Genomic DNA, 14522 nt, shown 5'->3' on the forward strand with positions numbered 1-14522 from the left:
GATATATAATAAGAAAGAAGAAATCAGAGAAGAGAGTTGAGAGAATGAAAAAGAGAGAGAGAGAATGAGAGGAAGAATTTTTCTTTCTTTTTCTCAGGATGCTTTTACATGGGGGGGTAAGAAGCCTTTTATAGGCTTCATAATATGAACTCCCATTACTCATCTTAAAGATGAGTAAATGGAGTTCATAATGGCCATCAATGTGGTCATTCATTACTTTTCATTTACAACATAAACATATTTTTTAAAATTTGTCATAATTTTTTTTTTCAACTATACTTTAGAGTGCATTTTATATTGATTTTAAGAAGCGTTTCTACCATTTATAATATTTGAAAGTTTTTATGAAATTTTTTATTTTTAAAGTATTAGAAATATTAAAAAACACTTCTTAAAATCACTACCAAACATATTCTTATAATGCGAGTAATGATTTTAGTAAGTGTAACACTAAAAAAATTTCATTATTTAAGTATTATAAATCTCAAAAATACTTCTTATAATTATTGTCAAACTCACTTTTATAATCCAAACATATATTTTGGTGAAATATTTATATTAAAATAATAAGATATGAAATGAAAAACATAAGAAAAAAAATTAAAGAAAAGGAAAAAAATTTAAAAAGCTAATATCCAAAATTGAAAATTATTTTCCTTTCTAACAAAATATTCCTAGTATTTGCATCAGGTTTATTCCTTATATTTTCTTGTTTTAACTATCAATTTTAAATAAAAATAAAATACTTGTGGCACAAATTTATCTTATTGTTATTTTTATGGCAATTAAATAAGAAAAAATAAAATTTCTTTCATTTTACAAACTTGAATAAAAAATTTCTGCTATTGCAGGATACGTATTTTGAAGAATCGTGGACTAGGTAATGCGCTAATGATATCAATGCAAAGTCGGACAAGCCAAGTGCTTTTAGGGGAAGAATCCTTAAAGCCACTGTTGACCCCAAAATTTGTCTTGATTTTTATTTTTACATTAATTTTAAGTCAAATTTTGTCATCAAATTTTAAATCCCGATTACATGTGATATTTTTGGCTCACTTATCCTTTAATTCTTAATTTTTATTATTTTGTTTTTTTTGTTATTATTATTTATATTATATATATATATATTATTATTATTATTATTATTTTTTCTTTCTCTTTCCTCTCTTTTCTCTTCACCCACCTATCCTCCACCAACCCTCACCTACCCCCATGCTCTCCCACGTCCAAAACTCCCGCTCTCCACCCTTCATCTTTCTTTTTTCCTTTTTTTATTGATTTTTTTTCTCCCTCCATTTCCCGAGATTGGCGGGCCCTCCCCCAATTGGTTTCCCTTCATTTTTTTCCCTCCCATTCCCGCCATTTCCAAGAAAAGGTGGTCGACTCTTCCTTCTCTCTAGGCTCTTTCCTCTTCTTTTTTTGGCTTATGGGGGGCTTTGGTTTTTTGGGAGGAGTTTTTTCCCCCTTACTCTCACGGGGTCAACCCCCAATTTTTTTTTTCTTTACCCCTCCGTTCACTCTATCTCTGTAACTCCCTACTACGGACTCCTATTCACTGCCGGCCCATCTCCCCATTTCATCCCTCCGATTTTTTTTTCTTTTCTCTTCTCTCCCCCATCGGCACACTTGGCTGCCCATCCTCCAGCTCCTTTCTTCCATTTTTATATTTATTTATTTAATTACTATTATTATTATTTTCTCTTTCCCTCCTTAAACTCTCACACTATCAACGGTGTGACGTAGGTGCCTTTTCCCGCGCCCCCTCCATCCCCATTTTCTCCCATTTTATTTATTTATTTTTATTTATCTTTATTTTATTTTATTTTTGTTTCCAAAAAGCCATTCACTACCGCCGGCAAGGTCACTGACGACCTCCTTCCTTTTTCTCTCATCCTCTCACTTTCCCATATCACTCATTTTCCATTTTTATTGTTACTATTATTATTATTACTACTACTACTATTTTTTTTCTTTTCTTTCTCTTTCTTGATTTGATTTTAATAGCATTTGTAGTTTATAAAATTTGAATTATTAGATTAATATGTACTTTGGGTTAATTTATTGTTGGTGGATTAATTTGAAATTTGTTAATTTGGATTTGTGGGCATATTGCATTTGGTGATTAATTTGGGATATTTGGATTATATCAATAGCATATTGTTTGTTTTATTTGAACTTGGGTTTATTGCTTATAGGTTATTTGTTTGAGCTTATTAGATTTGGCTTGAAATGTTATTTCCTTTGACCATATGTATTATTCATGTGGCCTATTGGTAATTGGTTATTTGTTTGGGCTTATTGGATTGAGCTTAAGATATTATTTTATTTGGTCATGTGTATTATTAATGTGGGCTTGTTAATTGATGTGAATTTTGGGCCCACAATATGGGTGAGATTTATTGAATGATTTGAATATTTGATATGAGCTTGGTCTATTAGAATTATTTAATTTGGACATGGGATAATTATGATGCATATTAAATTAGACTTGGATTATGAAATATCAAATTTAGGCATAATAAGATTTATTTTAATTTATTGTGTTTTGGGTTTGATTAATTGAATTTATATTTTGGTTATTAATTTAGAAATTTTAGATTATGGTATATGATATGTGAGATATTTTTATTGGGTTATATTTGTTAATTTGGACCCATTTATAATTGGTGAAATTTATTAGATTAATTTGAAGTTTGAATTTGGGCTTGAATAATTATTTTCGACTCTACATATTTTTGAATACTTACACATTTTTATTTTTGCATGGATCCGATCTGCAATCTTGTTGGTTGAGTACGAATTTATGACACGTGGAGCTTGTTGTAAGTTTATTTTCCACTTTTATTTGGCTTTATTTTTATTAGTTCTTGTAAATATTCGTTTGTATATACTTATTGAGGGTGTACAGAATTGAACATCGAACAAACTAGAAATTTTGTTTAAATGAAATGAAGATGTCACTAAATGTGTTTTGATAAAATATCAATTTTAAAATATTATTTTTAATAAAATAAATTTTTTTTATTTATTTATAAAAATTCAGAAAAATGCATTTAGAAAAACCCCAAAAAATTGTTTTCAATGGAGTTTGAAAATTTGTTTTTAAATAATATTTGTCCAAAATTTTCTTTGTTTAATAAAAATTGTCCAAATATTGTTTTGTAAATAAAGTTGTCCAAAAAATTATTTTTTAATAAAATTGTCCAAAAAATGTTTTTTTTAAATGAATTCTTTTTCCTTAATTAAAATGTGATTAAAAGTATTTTTTAGAAACAGATGATTTAAATCTTTTTTTCTTTTTAATTAAGATTTCTTTTGCAAATAAAGTTACGTTTTTTTTTTTTAATAATTTGTATAAATCACTTTTTTTAAATGAAAATAAATTGAAATATTTTTGTAAATAAAATTGTAAAAATTCATTTTTTTAAATAAAAAAAACAAGTAAAAATAATTTTTGTGTCCAAATTGAAATTTGTAATGAATTCTTTTGATACAATAAGTGTAAATAACTTTTTTTGAAAATTAAATACAAATGAAATTGAATCAAATCACTTAAAAAAATATTTTGTAAATAAATAAATTGAAATCACTAATTCAAAATCATTTTTAATAAAATCCTTTGAGATTTCTTGAAAACTATTTTTTTTAATATTTTTATTTATTTATTTATTTAGTTCAATAAATCATTTTGTATCATTCTTTTGTCATTTATTTTGTGTATTATTATAATTAGATTTCTTCATTATTTTTGTGTATATTAATTTTTATCGTGACTTCTATATTGATTATTTTTCTCGATATCCATAATTAATTAATTAATTGTCACAATTCCCTTAATTCGTTTAATAGAGGCAGTATATATACGAGTTTAGAGGGGTGCTATGGCTTACCACCGTACTTTCTTAATAAGTAACCTGACTCCCGGAACCAAATTCGGTTTTTCATAAACTTGTTTTTCCTTTAGGAGTCACACTTAGTGTTTTTATTTTTTATTTTGTTTTTCCTTTTTAAAATAAAATAAAAATAAGTAGTTATTCCAAGTTTTTTTTTTCTAAAAATCAAATTTTCACCAAATAAAATAGAAAACAAGTTTCTCCATCGAGTGGGAATGCATCGAACAAAAATGCGAGGTTTATAGCCACACTCTTGATCCAATGTTTTTTCATAAGCACCTCCGTTATTTCAGAATTTGAAAAGCCCGGGAGCTATTGCATTCACTCTGATATTATGCATTCCAAGTTCCATAGCCATGACCTAGTATTGTCAACGTGTTATGGTCCAATAATAAATTCATTCTTTAATACCAAATTCAATAAATAGAAAAGATGGTAAATCAAATCTATAAATAGAATAATAATACTAGGAAATAATTGTCCATTAATAATGTTACATAAAGTTCTACTTAAGAATGATTTGATTTTATATAAATATTGTAAAATGTTGATATCTAGTAATGGACTATAAAAGCCAATATTGGGTTTTATAAACTATATATGAAAATTAATGAATATTTAACAAGGGATTAATTATTATTATAGTACGAAAGAATATTTAGGATTGTGTTATTAGATTAAAATACAAGTGGGTATTTTGTAAAATATGTATATTTGAAATTCTAAATTGTTTTCCTAAAGAATCCAATCACGCCCTCATTTTGGCTTACCGGGAAGTAACAATTCATTTTGAAATATGAAAAGTTCATAATAAGTAAACACAGTTCATCATTCATACACATTTACTTCCAAAGTTAAAATATAATAAATATATAAATAAATTGAATTAAAAAATATTATAAATTTACAACAAATTGTAAAATTATAAAAGTTGTAAATGTTGTCACCTCGCGTATCCGGTGGTCCACGTTGCTGCTAGATGGATGGACACGCGATTCTCAACACACAAGGGGTTCTTGATTCAGTGGTTGTACCTGCAAAAAGGCATCCGGACAGGGTGTCCGGATGCACCCTCCGATGATGTTGTTAGCCATAGTAAGAGAGTAAGATATATGAGGCAGTTGGCCTTTTACTAGGTATCAAGAGGTTACCAGGAGATCATCCCTTTCTTCTTCGTGTGAAGTCATATATATACAGCTTCAGGGGTACTGTTCCTCTCATTAATGGTGAGGAGATATTTTCTATTGTGATGATGACAATAGGTGTTAGTAGGAGCATTATCATCCTACGAATGGCTGTCAGAGACCATGGTAGGTGATGCGGCTGTCAGAGATCGTGGGAAGTGATTATGTAGAATGATCGTGGGAAGTGACTTGCTGTCACTTCCTCTTGTCTTCTCATTCTGCAGGTAATGGGATGTGGGCCATGGCTGCTTGTTGTGATTGCGTGTAAGACTCGCTTTACTTTAATTGACCATCCAGACGATTTATATCCGGATGGATCATGTTGATTATCCGGATGTGTTGTGGAGACTATCCGGGTGTCTACGCTCTGCCAGCGTCGTTTGCTCTTCCTTGGATAGGAGAAGCTGAAACGTCGTTTACCTTTCCTTGAGGGGTTCCGGATAGGATAGCCGCACCATGCATATCTTTAGGAGAATCCGGATGATGATGGTCCGGCTGATAGCACGTGCCACGCGTCACCATGAGCTGCGTGCCACGTGTTTCCCAAGGGGAGGGGTCCCTACATTGCCCCCCTTTTTAACTTGCCTATTTTGCCTAAAAAATGGGCGGGTTAAAAATAACTGGGTTTTTGAAAATTGAAAAAGTCCATTCGTCTAACTTGGCCACGTGGCGAGTGAGGGTGCGGAAGCCAAAAAAGGCATTTATGGCGAGCCGCCGACCCTGTGTATCCCCAGGCAATATGTCGTTTCAATGATAACATGGCTGTTGGTTTGGCTTTCCGAGGGGCTGTCCTGCTATAAATAGGGCACTGTACCTCTTTTTGTATTTTTTCTACTGCATTCTCTTGAGAGCCTTCCTTCTTCTTACTTTTTTCTGCGTCCTTTGCTTTTCTGAGAAAAACTTCGAACGACCTCGTTTGTTTGTTGCCGGTGATTTTATACCGAGAGAGTAACCGTTGTTTTTCTTCAGAGCTCTATTTGGTACGTACCTCTTTGCTACTGTCATTCCTTTGGTTGCGTTTGCTGGTTCTTTAAACTTGGTTCCTGGCTTTGTTTTGGACAAGTCGCTTGCAATTGTTTGTTGAATGTTGGTACTTTGTTGTTTGTTTGGAGGGGTTTTTGAGGGGTTTTTCTGACTGCTTTGGGTTAGGGTTTGTGTATTTTCTGATTGCTTGGTCTGAACCGTTTGCATTGCTTTTGCGTGCAGATTTTACTTTGGCTTTGTGGTGAGAAATGGCTCCAAAAAAGACTGTTTCGTCTGTCCGGGTCAACGAGGCTGGCGAAAAGGCGATAGATAAACTAAATGCGAAGGAGTTCCGGGAGCGATTCCGCATCCCCCATGACGTATTGATAGACTTGGTGAACGAGGAGGCGGCTATGCCTACTGAGAAAGGTGGAAAAAACGTTATCCTCTTCACAAAGGAACAATTCAACGCGGGGCTCCGGTTCCCTCTGCCGTCGTTGTTCAAGGAATTCCTCTACTTCTCTCAGATTCCACCCATCTTCATTCATCCCAACCTTGTCCGGGTGCTGATGGGATGCAGCATCATCAACATGCTGTACAGCCTCGACCTTACACTACTGGAGTTGTTCTTTGTCTATTCCCTGAAGAAAGCAAAGAATGATATCTTCAGTGTGTCCGCTCACCTGCCCTCCCTTCAAATGGTGACAGAACTGCCAGATTCGACAAAGGGAGGGGCGAAGGGGCTGGTGGCAGTCTGGGGTGGATGGGCGGGGCTATCGCAGCATCCGTCGAGGCCTTTTTCTCCGAATTATACCTTAAAAATTCCGGGTAATCTTGTTTTGCGACTTTTTTGTGTCCGGATTTTGCTTTGCTGATTTTTTTCTGATTTTTCCGGACGGAATTCTCACCTTTTGTTGCTGACAACGCAGGTTTGGAATTGAGGGGCCACCTTGTGGATTGGGTGGAAAAGACATCCTTTGCCTGCGTCTGCAAATTATTTGAAATAGACCCCAAGGAGAGGGCCTACAAAACATTGCTTTCCGCGCGGAATTTGACAGAGGTCGTCCGGGAGCCCCAGGAATATGTTATCAATATTCTTCCTAGGAAACTGGCAAAGGATGAGATAGTGCCTGGGGAGCATTACACTGTGAAGGAGCTCCCCCTCTATCAGGAAGCTAAAGAGGCTGACGCTGAAAGGCGGCGAAAGCTCCTGGAGGATAGAGATCAGAAAAAAACTGAAGGCACTATCCGGAAGGCTCCCGGACAGAAGCGGGGTCCGGACTCTCCTCCAAAGAAAACTTCAGGAAAAAGGGGGAAGCTGGTGAAGAAGCATGGGAAGGACATGAAGGAACCCACTCCTCCCAAGGAGTTTCCTTCTCCCCAAACTGCCTATGAGGGGGAAGTAATGATAGAGGAGCCAGTAAATGCTGCTCCGCACTCTATCTCAAGCGGCCCCGGACGCATGTCGGGTTTGAATCACTCAGGTCCTTCCTTGGTCGCGGCTGCGCGTCTGGCTAACGTGGCTGAGGAAGCTGCATCTATCAACCGTCCGGGCAACCTTAATCCGGATGCTGATGCAGCTGAAACGGCCCCGTTGGAGGAAGCGGGAGCAGAAAGCCAAAGTCAGCCTTCCGACGACCCGGATCGCCTGGCCATAGTCCTGGTGAAAGGGCCTCCCCTCAAGAAGTCGCGTTTGACGCGCGATCTACAGTCCGGACTCTTTGAGCGGCTTCAAGAGCGGCAGCAAGAGATTGAAATTAGCTGCGCTTCTGCCCATGACGCTCATCCGGATGGAGGCGAGGTGGAGATGGCTACTGAGACCTCAGCCGCCCCGGCAATAATTCCGGCTGAGGATGCATCCGGACCTATGTGTCCGGACGAAGATATGGGGGTTCCGATTCCGGGACAAGAGTTACCCTCTGCTTCCTCACCTGAGGAGGAATCTGCTGACGATGCCGCTCCTACTAGCCCTTTCAGCTACGCGGAGTTGGAAGTTAAGTTAAAGCAGATTACTCCTGATTGGAGAGCCATCAAGCCCTCTGCTCAGATGTTTGATATGATAGAAACGGTATATCGTTGTCTTGTGTTTTTGCTTTTTGACTTTTTGTTGCACTGATGTGTTTGTTGTAGTATGATTTATGTCTTTGCTTTTCTTGTTTGTGTGTCAGCTGGTGAGGGGCCTCCGTAGCATGTCTCAACAACACGATCTTTTTACTCAGCTGCTGCAGACTGCAGACTATATGAGGACCTTCTCCTCTCGGCGCCAAGAGATTGAAAATCAACTGCGTCTGAGAATGGAGGAGGCTGAGGCCAGTCTATCCACCATGCGAGAGGAAAATGAAGCCCTCCGGGTGGAGTTGGCTGAGGCAAAGGGTCGAGAAGAATCAACTGCGGGTCGCCTTCATGAGGCGGAGGGTGAGGCAGCCCGGCTAAGGGATGAATTGAGTCAACTCCGGACAGAGGTTTTGAATGAAAAGAAACAGAAGGAAGACTTGCAGCTGCGTCTGGATGTGCAAAAAGAGGAACTTGAACGGGAGTTTGCTGTGGAAAGGGAGGAACTTGCAGCGGATTACCAGAAACAAGTGGATGATACATTTATCTTTGGGTATCGCTGCTGCATGAAGAAGAACGGTATAAAGCGAGATACCCCTTCAATTCCTCCAAGTGAAGAAAAGAAGCTCCATGAGAAACCTGCTCCCTGATAGTTTATCTCTTTTTGCAATTTTTCTGCTGTAATTTTTCCTTCTGTATTTTCTTGTGGTCCGGAGATCTCTTTGTAATTACATTTATTCATATCAATAAAACATACTTCTTTCTCATTTGCACTTGTGTATACTTTTTACTGATAGTACTGCTTTAAATTGGACACATTCCATGGTCTGAGTAACGGAGTGCCATCTAGCTTTTGTAAATGATAGGCTCCATTTTCATTTGCCTTAGACACTATGTAGGGTCCTTCCCAATTGGCTTGAAACTTTCCTGCGCCTACTTCAGCAGTATTTTCAAAAACTTTTCTAAGTACTAGCGTACCATTTTTGAAGTTTCTGGGCCTGACTTTTCGATTGTAATGCGCTGATGCCCTTTGTTGATAATCTGCCATCCGGATGGACGCGCTTTCTCTGACTTCATCTGCCCAGTCCAAATTTCTTCCTAGTTCCGTGTTGGCGTCTTTTTGCTTTGCTGCATCAGTCCGGATAGTAGGAAGACCTATTTCAGTGGGAATGACTGCATTCATTCCATATGTGAGGGCAAAAGGAGTATTTCCTGTTGGTCGTCCGGGTGTGGTTCAATAGGCCCACAGGACGCCGGGTAGCTCCTCCACCCACTTCCCTTTGGCTTGCTCCAGCCTTTTCTTTAAGGCATTGATTAGAGTTTTGTTTGTGACTTCCGCCTGGCCATTGCTTTGAGGATAACGTGGCGTGGAGTATGAATTCCGGATATTCAATTCCGAACAGAAATTCCTGAATGCAATGCTGTCAAATTGTGGACCATTGTCAGCTATGATGATTTGGGGAATTCCAAAGCGGCAAACAATGTTCTTCCATACGAATTTGGTGACATCTTTATCTTTGATGCTTGCATATGCTTCAGCTTCTACCCATTTACTGAAGTAATCAGTGGCGACAAGGAGGAATTTCTTCTGGGCAGGTGCTGCTGGGAGGGGTCCTACAATGTCCATGCCCCATTGCGCGAAAGGCCATGGGCCTGAGACCGATTTTAATGCGGCTGATGGCATGCGTGGAATGGGAGCGTATCTTTGACATTTATCGCACTTTTGGACATATGCTGCCGCGTCTTTCTTCATTGTTGGCCAATAGTACCCTTGTGAATGAGCTCTATGTGCTAGGGATCGTCCTCCCGTATGATTTTCGCATATTCCTTCATGTAATTCAGCTAGCACATACTGGGCCTCTGAATGCCCAAGACAGCAAAGATAAGGCCCTGTGAAAGATCGCTTGTACAGGTGCCCCCCAATCAGGGTGAAGCGGGCAGCCTACACCCGGATTTTGTGCGCTTGTTTAAGATCTTTGGGTAAAGTGCCTGTCCGGAGATATTCTGCAATATCATGCGTCCATTCTTGATTATCCGTTTGGGTTGCTTCAACGGTGTTGCAAGTGGAATTTTCTGCGACAGAGGGATGGGCTTGCACATGTATGGGCAATAGAATGGCTTCTTTGATAGGTAGAGAGGCAGCTATGCCGGCCAAAGCGTCAGCGTGCCTATTGTCAGCTCGCTTAATTTTTTCGATTGTCCACTCGTTGAATTGCTGTAAGGTGCTTCTTACTTTGGCCAAGTATCGCGCCATGCGTGAGTCCTTAGCCTCATATTCTTTCTGGATGTGCCTTACCACTAGTTGCGAGTCGCTGTAGATCCGGATTTTGGAGACGGATAGAGCAAGGGCGAGGTCCAATCCGGACAGGATGGCCTCGTATTCTGCCTTATTGTTAGACGCGGAGAATCCCAGCCGGATGGCTTGCTCCAGATGTTCCCCAGTTGGGGAATGTAATACGAGCCCAACTCCAGAGCCTGATAAGCGTGAGGCTCCGTCAACTCGTAGTGTCCACCAGTCCTGTTCACTTGATTCGTGGTGCTGGTTGGGTCTTCGTGAATATTCGAGCACAAAGTCGGCCATTACTTGGCCTTTTTTGGATAATCTGGGTTGGAATTCGATTCCAAATTCGCTCAGTTCGATGGCCCATTGTAGCATTCGCCCAGTTAAATCTGGTTTGTGTAGAATGCTACGAAGGGGTTGGTCGGTTAGTACAATCACTGGGTGGGCTTGAAAATAGGGGCGGAGCTTTTGGGCAGCACTTCGAAGAGCTAAGGCTGTTAGCTCCATTTTTGAATACCTGGTTTCTACATCTACCAATGCCCTGCTGACATAGTAGACAGGTTTCTGCTCCTTTGGTGAAGGGCAGCGGAATAGAGCGGCGCTGATTGCCCATTCTGAGACAGCTAGATACATATATAGCTTCTCCTTTGGGATGGGGCTGCTCAAGATGGGTGGATGCATAAGACAATGTTTAATTCTTTCCAACGCGTTTTGGCAATTTTCCGTCCATCCCTGCGTTCCAGCTTTTCATATCGCTAAGAAGAAGGGTCGCAACTCATCAGTGAAGCGGGCTATAAAACGCCCTAACGCAACGAGCTTGCCTATGAGGCGTTGTAACTCCTTTTTGTTCCTGGGAGGAGGTGTCTCCATGACTGCTTTGACTTGATCCGGGCTGACTTCTATGCCTCTTTGGCTGACCAAAAATCCCAGAAACTTGCCAGCACTCACGCCAAAGGCACATTTGGAAGGATTTAGCTTCATGCCATACTTTCGCAAGAGGTAAAAAACTTCTTGTAAATGGAGGATATGCTGCTCTCGAGTTTTGCTTTTTACCACGATATCGTCAATGTATACCTCGACCGAGCGGCCTATCAGAGGTTTGAAGATTTTAGTCATCAATCTTTGATACGTGGCGCCAGCGTTTTTGAGTTCGAATGGCATGACTTTGTAGCAATAGAGGCCGTGTGGCGTTATGAATGCTGTTTTTTCTTCGTCATCCGGAGACATGGGAATTTGGTGATATCCGGAGAAGGTATCCAAGAAAGAGAGCATCCCTTGCCCGGAAGTGGAATCCACAATTTGATCTATCCGTGGTAAGGGAAAACTGTCTTTTGGACATGCATTATTGAGATTGGTGTAATCAACAAAGACTCGCCATTTGCCCTCTTTCTTTGGTACCACTACTACATTTGCCAACCAATCCGGATAAGATACCTCTTTGATGAACCCGGCTTCCAACAATTTGTTAATTTCATCTTGGATAACTCTTTGTCTATCCGGGTGAAAGCGTCTAATCTTCTGTCGAATGGGTCTGGCTGTTGGAAAGACGTTAAGCTTGTGAGAGGCGATAAAGGGATGAATTCCCTTCATATCCGAATGTGTCCATGCGAAGATGTCATGGTTGCTTCGAAGGATATTTTGTATGCTCTGGGTTTCTTCTTGTGTCATGAGGGAACTGATGTTTGTGAGGTGATCATTCTCTTCTGAGATTTGGATTGTTTGTAAGGGATCTGCTGCCGGGGGATCCTTGTCCACCGGACCCAATAATTGCTATTGGTCGTGTGCAATGCTAGGTTCAGGGGGAGATGCATCCTCCTGGTTAGCGACTGCTTCACGTGCTATTTGGTAGCACTGGCGAGCGGCTAACTGGCTGCCATACAAGTCAGTTTGCCCTTCGTTGGTGAGGAAACTCACCATTTGATGATATGTGGAAGGGATGGCTTTCATGTAGTGAAGCCATGTGCGTCCCAAGATGACATTGAAGGGTGACAACTCTTGCACCACCGAGAATTGCACGTTGAGAGTGACTGGTCCAGCTCGAACCGGCAGTATAATGTCTCCTAAGGATGTTGTTGATGATCCGTTGAATCCGGATAAGATTCGTCCGGGGTTTTCGAGACCCGCGAGACTATGTCCCATATGGCCAATGACTGATGCTTGTACTAGATCGGCTGAACTGCCTGGATCAACCAAGATACGTCTTACATCAAAATCTCCTATTTCTAGAGAGAGGATGAGGGCGTCGCGATGTGGCTGTAGCGTCCGGGTGGGATCTACTGGTGGGAAAATGATTGTCCCATCAATGGGGCGAGGGCCCTCCCCAGTAAGACCCGGCCGGATGGAATTAATGCTTTCGCGTATTGACGCGGCTCGCAGCAATTTCTGTCTTTTCCGCCTGGAATCGTATTCCTCGTCAGATGGGCCCCCGTTGATATAGTTTATGACAGCCTTGGGGGCGACTGGGGCCCTCGGGGCCCCAGAGTTATGATGCTGTGATGCGTCCCTTCCTCCAGTATCTGAGCGGAGGTACTGTTTTAAATGTCCTGCTTTGATGAGCCTTTCAACTAGATACTGGAGGGACCGACATGTCTCTGTTGTATGACCATGGTCTTTGTGGAAGGCGCATTTCTTGCTGCGGTCTCTTATAGATGGGTCCGTTTCGAGGGGTCTAGGCCACCTGAAGTCGGACAACCCTTGGATCATTGGGAGAAGTTTTTCGTATGATATGGATAGGGGTGTGATGGGCGGCCTATCCGGATGACTCGGCCCTTCCTGCCTTCGGTCAACTGGTTTTGGCCGGTCCGGAGGTTTGGCATGTCTGTCCGCGTTATCTCTAGAAGCCCGTCCGGCAACTAAAACTTGCTGAGTGGCTGCACGTACGTCATCTTCGAGCATTGAATATTTGTTAGCGCGTCTGAACAAATCGTCCATCGTTGTAGGAGGTTTTTTTACCAGCGATTCGAAAAATGGGGTGCCTGGACAGATGCTTCTTTTGAAGATCTGTAGGACAGCGTCCATGCTGCAAACCTCTATTTGGAGTACGGCTTGGCCAAATCGTTTCACAAATTCCCTCAAGGATTCGTTGTCTCTCATTTTTATGTTCTGGAGGGTGCTGATATTCTGCTTGTGTCGAGCAGAGCATAAGTACTGTCCCACGAATGCTTCAGAGAGGTCCCTGAAATTGTCAACAGAGTTAGGAGGTAGGCGATGAAACCATGAGAGGGCCTGCCCTTGAAGGCTGGCGGGGAATACTTTGCATAATAATGCATCGTTGCCAATATCGAGCGTCATAAGCTGTCGATAGTGCATGATGTGATCGAAGGGATCGTTGGTCCCATCGTATGTGGAAAACTTTGGTACGAGGAATCCTCTTGGGGGCTCGTAATGGGTGATATGAGAGCAAAAGGGCGTGGAGAGCATGTCATCCAGCCTTTTGCTGATGGAGCCAATGGGTAGCTCGTTTGGGAGGTTTCTCCCAGCTGGTCGTTCCGCTAGGTGTGAGTGAACGTTCCGCATCGCTGGGGTGACCATGGGGTCACGATGCGGAGGTACGTTCTGCACCATGGGAGCAATCATAAGATCGGGGCGTGGCGCCCGGGTTGTGGCTACTGGTGGCCTTGATCTCCCAGGCTCTTGTGGGCCTAGTCTTGCGCGCATAGAACTTGACAACTGTGATTTTCTATCACGTTGTCTTTTTGCTGAAAAATGAGTGGAATCTGAGCTTTCCTCACGGGGAGCTCGAGGCATGGGTGTGCGTGGCTCATGGGGCCTTGTGTTGTATGTTCCTGGGACAGCTCCTGTTGACCCAGGATATATTGATTCTGGCTCTGGCCTTGAGTTTGCCACCTGACCTTTTGAGCGCTGACGACGAGGAGGTCCTGATGTTGAGGCTTGAATCGTAACACAACGTTTTCTTCCCTTAACCTCTCCGTCTCCTGGAAAAGAGCTCTTAGCTGTTTTTCGCTCGCCAACTGTCTTTTTTCGATGGCTTGACGCCATTCGTGATTATCTTCTTCCTCTCTACCAGATGATCGACTTTGGGAAGGTGTGGCCATCTTTGCTAGTGACTGAATCAAAATAAAAAGTAAAAGCTTCCCACAGACGGCGCCAATGTTGTCACCTCGCGTATCCGGTGGTCCACGTTGCTGC

The sequence above is a fragment of the Vitis vinifera genome, chromosome 8 (genome assembly GCF_030704535.1).
Source record: "Vitis vinifera cultivar Pinot Noir 40024 chromosome 8, ASM3070453v1".
Lineage (NCBI taxonomy): Eukaryota > Viridiplantae > Streptophyta > Magnoliopsida > Vitales > Vitaceae > Vitis > Vitis vinifera.